Raw genomic sequence first — 7,281 nt, 5'->3', positions numbered from 1 at the left:
TACTTGTAATCTTGAATTTTAAGTAATATGCATCAATAAACAATACTTTATGCATAAAAAAATTGTTTTTAAGAGTTTTTGTCAAATGTTTTATCTATACTTTATGCATTTGACAAAAACTCTTAAAAACAATTTTTTATGCATGAAGTACTGTTTATTAATGCATATTACTTAAATTTTAAGATTACAAATAAATTGTAAGTAAGTACAACTTATTAAAGCTTCATGTAACTAACTGCAGATAAACATAAATAAATAAAAGATAAAAATCTTATTTTAAATATAAAAAATCTAAAATATAATTAGGATAGTTATTAAGTTCTAATAAAATACTTAATTATTATCTTTATACAAAAATTATATTATTAAACCAAAAATAAAAAAATAATTAAAAAAATACACAAAAAAAGAAGAAATTTTAAATAGTTAGTTTGGTATTAATATCAATTTTTTATTATATCTTCATATTTATATTTTATTTAAAAATAAAAACATTACGCTTTTTCAAAACCACATAAAACCGTATTCTAACATCGATTGAGACAAAAAAAAAACAAAACATTAAAATCGAGATGTATATCATTACATTGTGCGAGTACCATTTTAGTAATATATAGATATAGATATAATATTTTTCCTAATCAATATATATTTTTTCAATATATTAATTATTCATTTTGTTTTTAATTATCTATTATTTATTTTGTTAGGGGATAAATTAATTAGCATTGCAAAAAAGTTATAAATATGTAAGAATTGATTTAAAATTTAAGACCTTTTTTATTTATGATATAAATTTATTTATTACATTTATCGTATATAAATATTATGTAATTAAAAAAACTGTTTTTTGAAAATTATTAAACATGTCTAAGGGGTTGTTTATCAAATGTTTACTCGGGTAAACGCTTATCAAGTAATCACCTTACCGGATGGATATGATAAATACCAAGAATCTTACCTAATAAGAAGAAAGACAAATACCGAGAGTCTTACCCTTGGCTCGTGGGTAAGAGTGATGACTCTTACCACGGTTTGCGCTTATCGGGTAAATTGTTGCATTTGATACCATTTTGGTGGATTAAAATCTTATCTGATAAGTAAGTGGACAATGTTGAATTTTGTCGACAAACACTTGTCCAGATAAGTATTTGATAAACGGTCCTAATGCCTTTAGAATATGGAAAAATCAAATTTGGCCGAATATGACCAATCATGCATCAAAACCATGACTTCAGAATATATAAATATCTGATTGTCTGATTTTAGGGTTGTTTGAGATTGCTTATTTGAAACAACTTATATTTTTTTTATAAAAACATTTATCAACTTATTTAAAAACTCTTTATTACTGGTTTGACACCGGTACAAGTTGTTTATCCAAACACTCAAATTTTTTTATTACCGATGCCACACCGGAATAAGTCAATAAGTTGTTTTTATAAGCAATCACAAACACCCCCTTAATCATTGACAACTCTATAATAATTATAAGATCCAAGATTTTCTATGTTAAAATTTTATTCGAGTTGATTTTTTTTTCTATATATATAAATTATTGATTAACATATATTTGTTTTATATGTATTCGGTTCACCGTTTGAAAAATTTTAAATGTATTTTTTTGTTTCACAAACATGTCTAAAAGTTTCACTTTGTGAACCACGTATATATGAAACAAATACATTATTAAACAAATATATTTTAATCACTACATTAAATTCTAATCGTAGATGAAATATCACATGATGCTTAAATTCTCAGATATCTCATGAATTATCCTGATATCCTATTATTTATTTATTGTTATGTAGACATGCACACAATAATTTATTATTATTATTATTATTATTATTATACTAGAAAAGTACTCGCGCAATTCAACGAGACATATCTCATTTTTAATGTTTTATTTTATTATTTGTTTCTGTCGATGTTATAATACGATTTTATATATTTTTTTAAAAAAATAATGATTTTATTTCTGAATAAAATATAAATTTGAAGATATCATAAAAATTTGAAAAAAAAAAATCAATGTTAATATCAAAATCAAATATTTAAAAGTTCTCATTTTTTATGTAATTTTTTTWTATTATAATTTAATTTAAGTTTAATAATRAAATAATTTATTTTTGGTTTAATAATATAACATTTTATAAAGATAATAATTAAGTATTCTGTTAGAACTCAATGATTATCCTGATTATATTTTAGATTTTTTATATTTAAAATAAGATGTTTATYYWGTATTTGATTATGTTTATCTGCARTTAGTTACACGAAYTCRRATATGGAGCTTTAATAAGTTGTAYTTACGCACAATCTACTTGTAATCTTGAGTTTTAAGTAATATGCATTAATAAACAGTATTTTACGTATAAAAATTAGTTTTAAAGAGTTTTTGTCAAATACTTTATAATATAGTATAGATTAATTTTTTTTAATTTAATTTAAGTTTAATAACAAAATAATTTATTTTTGGTTTAATAATATAACAGTTTATAAAGATAATAATTAAGTATTCTGTTAGAACTCAATGATTATCCTGATTATATTTTAGATTTTTTATATTTAAAATAAGATGTTTATTCTGTATTTGATTATGTTTATCTGCAGTTAGTTACACGAACTCATATATGGAGCTATAATAAGTTGTACTTACGCACAATCTACTTGCAATCTTGAGTTTTAAGTAATATGCATTAATAAACAGTACCTTACGCATAAAAAGTGGGTTTTAAAAGTTTTTGTCAAATGCTTTATAATATAGTATAGATAATATTTATATACGGCAAATAGAAACAAATAAATTCACACACCCTTCTCACATTTGACGAGGTTTGAACCCCTGACTTCTAGGAGACCAATGACTCACATACTGCTAGGCCAAAGACCCTTTACATTCAGTTCTTTCTATTTTTCGTTTATCAATAATCAATTTGTCCAAAATCTTTTGGACTATTAACCAACGCTATAAAGACCTTCGATGGGTGTGATTCAAGAAAATACCCTTTGCTAATACTTTATGTTTTTCTTTTTAATTACTGAAGCGGTTTTTATACACCCCCGTCCCTTAGAAAGAAAAAGGTACAAAAGAATTTCCACCCGTTAATGAGAATTCGAAACTAGAAATGGATAGTGTTTTTTTTTTTTTTTTGTAAGGGTGTCCGGGCCAAAGGCCGACTAATCCCCGGCAAATTTGGAGGCTAAACATGGCCCCACTTAAATGTCGCCAACACTCCCCTTCCAGGGCTCGAACTCGGGTTCATGACTATGCCATGCCCAAGCCTTTACCACTAGGCTGGAAGGTCTTTGACGAAATGGATAGTGTTGTTTGGGCCCCTGCCGACTAATCTCGAAACAGTACAAAGTTTTAAAAAGTGAAAACATAATCACAAACGTTAATGGATTTTATTAAAAAGATATAATAATAAAAATAATATTTTTAAAATTTTGTTTATTTTTTATTTATCAAATTAAGGGCACCTTTAATAAAAAAAATTATAATAAAAAAATAAATTAAATAAATTACATAAAAAGTGAGAACTTTATATAGTTGATTTGACATTAACATTGATATATATATATTTTCAAATTTTTATGATATCTTCAAATTTATATTTTATTCAAAAATAAAATTATTATTGTTTTCTTAAAAACACATAAAATCGTATTATAACATCGACAGATACAAATAATAAAATAAACATTAAAATCGAGATGTATCTTGCTGCATTGTGCAAGTACCCTTCTAGTATTTATATATATGCATGNTTTAAAAAAAAAAAAAACTTTGGAAAATTCAATGTCATGAGAGATAATATATTTTAATTGTTTTCAACTTAATCTAAAGTTTGTGGAGATTATTAAATATATGAAATATTTTAATAATATAATTAATTTAAAAATATTTAAAATAAAGAGTATGTTAAATGTAAGCTTTTGTAAGAATTTTTTGTTTTGATAATTTATTTTAAAGAAATTATAAATGCTCTAAGAACATGTCCACTAACGGTGAGCATAGACGGGTACCTGTCCTATTTAACAGGAATCAGAATCGACAATAATCGGTTAAAGTGATTCTTGAATTTTTGGAACATGAACCGGAACCGGAACCGGAACCGGAACCGCCGGGTATCCGCGTCTTAAAATATTAAAATTTTGTTATTTAGAAATAAAAAATAAAACATTACCAAAACACTAAATAAATAAATAAGAACACAAATTATACTGTTAAATGGTTACAAATATTGTTTAACGATTACAAACCATAAAAGACTAATAGTAAATGTTGAAAGTTTAACGATTACATACTATAATTATAAATGTTCAAAGTTTAACGATTACGTACTACGAATTCAATTAAACATACAATTTGAAAAAACACGAATCATTTTATCTCAAATTCTGAATCTCATTCAACTTCTTGCATACCCATCGCATCCTCAACCTCGTATGGTACTTGTGAATAATAGAGTGTTAAAAAAACTACACAAACTCGTAAAAAACTGCACATATTTTTAACAAAAAACTACATAAATTTTATATAGAAAAACTGCACAATTTTGTATAAAAAACTGCACAAAATATATAAAAAACTGCACATACTTTTAACATAAAACTACACAAATTACATAAAAAAAAACTGCACAAATTATATAAAAAAAATTTATTATTATTTTTAAATTAAAAAATACCGGGTACCCGGTCCCGAAACCGGTCCCAGCGGGTAACGTTCCGAAAACTTGAGAACCGGAATCGGGACCATTCTCAATCGGTTCGGTATTTTAGGAACCGAAATCACTCATATCGGTTCCGGTTCCGGAATTGGCAGTTCCAAGACAGTTCCGGTTCCGCAAGTGGGTACCCGGTTCCGCTGTTCACCCCTAATGTCCACTATTTTTTTTTATAATTTCTTAAAAATAAAAGATAAATTATTAAAATCTTTAAAATAAAATTACATCTACTTTAAATAGTTTATTCATTTTTGAAAAATCAATAAAAAAATGCAATAAGAGCATCTCTAACTGATTTTTTTTAAAATGAAAAAAAAAATAAGGATTTTAAGCTAAATTTTTGTTCCAACATAGTTTTTAAATTTGAAAAAAATTCTTTAAAATGATTTCTTAGAAAAGAGAAATACCTGTTTTAATGGGTTGAGTTCACGTGAGACGAACTTGTTTCCGTGAGACTCGTGAGACCACTTTTTTGCACTTGAAACTTCACAACAAAACACCATGAAAATAAAAAAAAATTCGAACCTTCATAGTGTTTTCCTTCACAGCGTTTTGCTGTGAAGTTTCAATTGTAAAAAAAATGGTCTCAGGGGTCTCACGGAAACATGCTGTTTTCACGTGATCCCAAGTCTTTTTTAATTATTATTCTCACCAATATGAAGTTTTTAAATTAGATGTTTTAAGAAAAAGAAATAATATTTTATTAAATTTACTAAATATTTAATAGATATAATAAAATTTATGATATAATTTTCAAAATAGAAAAGCAATTTGAGTTTAATACAAGAATCTTTAAATTTGGAGATTTCTATTTTTGAAAGATCTCTTGAAGCCAAAAAATTAAAAAAAAAAAATTAAATGGTCTTTAGCCTAGTGGTATTGTAATCATTGGTCTTGTAGAAGGTTAAGAGTTCAAACCTTCTAAAAAATAGGAGGATATGTGAGTTTATTTGTTATATTTACTGCTTATAAATATTATTATACTTAAAAAAAAACAAGAAAAAAACTCCAAAATCTCTTTTTATTTACCGTGAAAAATCTGTTGGAAAAATATAATCGAAGTCAAACAAATTATATTAAACAACATTTTTCTAAGTTAACATCAATGTTACACTTTTTTCATCTGTATTTTCGTGTTTTTAAAATTAGAAATTTTAGAGATTTAAAAAAGATTTGCTCTAATGGTCATACTATAAACATTGTTTTAAAATACTAAAAGGGTACCCACACAATGTAGCGAGATACATCTCGATTATGTTTTGTTTTATTTTCTTTTTTGTCTCAGTCGATGTTATAATATGGTTTTATGTGGTTTTGAGAAAACGATAATGTTTTTATTTTTGAATAAAATATAAATATGAAGATATCATAAAAAATTGAAACAAATAATATTGATATTAGTACCAAACTAACTATTTAAATTTTTTTTTTTTTTGTGTATTTTCTTAATTCAATTTTTTTATTTTTGGTTTAATAAAGATAATGATTAAGTATTTTTTGTTAGAAGTCAATGATTATCCTAATTATATTTTAGATTTTTTATATTTAAAATAAAATATTTATTCTCTATTTGATTATATTTATCTACAGTTAGTTACACGAATTCAAATATGAAACTTAATAAGTTGTACTTATTCACAATTTACTTGTAATCTTGAATTTTAAGTAATATACATCAATAAAGAGTACTTCTTGTATAAAAGATGATTTTTAAGAATTTTTTTCAAATACTTTATAAAATAAATAAATCTTTAAATTAAATAAAAATTATATGTAGAAAATAAATAAATCCTTACAACCTCTCTATTTTTTAGGGGGTTGATATTGTCACCCTCTGCGAACACTTTCTACCCCGTGCACACATGTTCCCTCTCACACACACCTCTCCTCTCACACACCTCTCCCTCACAATCACTTTCCTCACACACACCTCTCCTCTCACACACTCTCCCTCACAATCACTCTCCTCACACACTCACACCGAATTCACTTTTTTTAATTTTAAAAATTTAAATTTAAATTTTATACCCCTATAATTAGTTAATTAGTTCATTTTATATCCTTTCTTTTTAAATTTTTTATTTTATACCCTGATCAAATTAACATACATAATCGTATATCAATTAAAATATGTTTAAAAAATACGTTTTAATTTTAACAAGTTACACCATTATAATCGTCGCGTCAATACCTTCGAAATAAGCCCAATATTGAATATTTTTGACTTAATTATATTATTATATATTATATACTATGAAAAAATATTTTTAATATTTACATTTATAGTTATTTATTTAATTTATGATATGTCATTTGTTTTTTCGATTTTTGTTTTACATCATTACCCGTTTACATAATTGTAAAAATAATTTGATTTGAAATAAAGTAAAGTTACTGATTTGAAATAAAGTAAAGTTATTGATTTGAAATAAAGTAAAAAAAAATCGATATATATATATATAGAACGAACGAATGAATTGTTCATTCGATATTTCACTCTCTTATATAACTCTCTTATATAACTCTCTCATTCTTCTTCAAT

The sequence above is a fragment of the Cynara cardunculus genome, assembly GCF_001531365.2.
Source record: "Cynara cardunculus var. scolymus isolate 2C chromosome LG 6, CcrdV1, whole genome shotgun sequence".
NCBI classification, from domain to species: Eukaryota; Viridiplantae; Streptophyta; class Magnoliopsida; order Asterales; family Asteraceae; genus Cynara; species Cynara cardunculus.
The sequence above is the reverse complement of the archived record's forward strand: the minus strand, read 5'-3'. Positions refer to the sequence as shown.